This window comes from Pithys albifrons, chromosome 1 (assembly GCF_047495875.1).
Source record: "Pithys albifrons albifrons isolate INPA30051 chromosome 1, PitAlb_v1, whole genome shotgun sequence".
Classification (NCBI taxonomy): Eukaryota; Metazoa; Chordata; class Aves; order Passeriformes; family Thamnophilidae; genus Pithys; species Pithys albifrons.
Genome location: NC_092458.1, coordinates 16,949,875 through 16,951,315, shown reverse-complemented (window position 1 = coordinate 16,951,315; position 1,441 = coordinate 16,949,875).

The window sequence follows — 1,441 nt, the reverse complement described above, 5'->3', positions numbered from 1 at the left end:
CTAGGGATGAAGTGGATTTTTCTGCTGTTTACATGAAATCAGTTTATTCTTTTAAATGGAAACACACTTTCTATGAATAAATCTTAACTGCTCTGTACATTCTTGTTTGCTTTTAACATGTATAGTAATGCTGAAACTCATGTAATAATTTTGAATCTTGTTTAAGGTTAAAAAGATTGGTATTATAAAGTTGAAGTTTGTGTATGTGAGGAAATAACTAGGACTGGAAATTGGTCTTAATTTTTAATTGCAATTTTAAAAATTAGTGGAAAACTGTGGGTCTTTCTGGCAGCCTATTTAGTGGGAACAGACTTGCTCTATACAAGCTGTATAGTCACACTGGTACCAGGTAAGTGGGAACCTAATGCTCTGTGCAGTTACTTTCAGCTGCTAGTTTGCATACAGGGCACCTGGGTTGCAATCATAGGCACTGTGGGGTCACTGTAGCCTGCTTTGGTCTGTAGGAATGTCTCTTATACCTGACACTACACCCTTTTTTGATGTTCTTTGCACTCAGGCAAATAATGTGAGTGCCATGGATCATGACAAGAAATGTGATGAGGGGTCAGGAACAACAACAGTAGCTTCATAAAAAGTTTGATGTCCATTTTGCTGCAGTTCTTGCTGAGAACTCCTTTTCTTAAGCTCACGAATGTCTAACTGACATCTTCGATCACATGCAAGGCCTGCTGGTGCAAGGAGGAGACATGATCTTTCTACCATGTTTAAAGTAATTTGAAGTGAAGTCCTCCCTTGAGATACGTACCTTATATTCTTCTGGCCACATCTGCCACTAAGTGGGCTGGTACTTTCATGTTTACTTTATGCTTCGGGGATGGATGAAGGACCATACTCATACAACTTGGCCTTTAAAGGACAAAACCTGGCTCACTGTGGTGACATCCTTTCTCTGAAAGGGGCTGGAATGGAATAGACCAATTCTATTTCTTGCAGCAGTAGGATTGTCCCATGGCTGCCAGAGTGTCTATATAAGCCACAGAGTCCAGAAGTAAATCACAGGCAATGTATATACTGCCAAAGAGAGAATGTTCAGTTCCTTCTCTCATTTGTCCTGACCTTCTTAGCTGTAGGCTTTGCTAGAGGAAAGTGGGACGTTGTGGATCTCATGGTGCCTACATACTTGAAAAGAAAAAGCAATTGCTTTAGTCTTTGAAATTGCTCTGGAGAGAGACAGCTAGCCAAGGGTATGTTCTTTTCTGCTGTCAACAGGTAAGTGGTACCTTACGATACCTTAGAAGAGGGTGTTTTTTAAGACATCTGGAAATCCAGTGTCAGTTTCTCTGACAGGTACAATTTCTGATAATCAGATAATAAAGGAAACCTTTGGATACTCAGTATCCCCACAGCAGTTTACTGTTATGTAGGATGCTTTCAGGCAGAGCAACATTTGCAATGAGTTGTGAGTGGTGCTCTTTTAGTC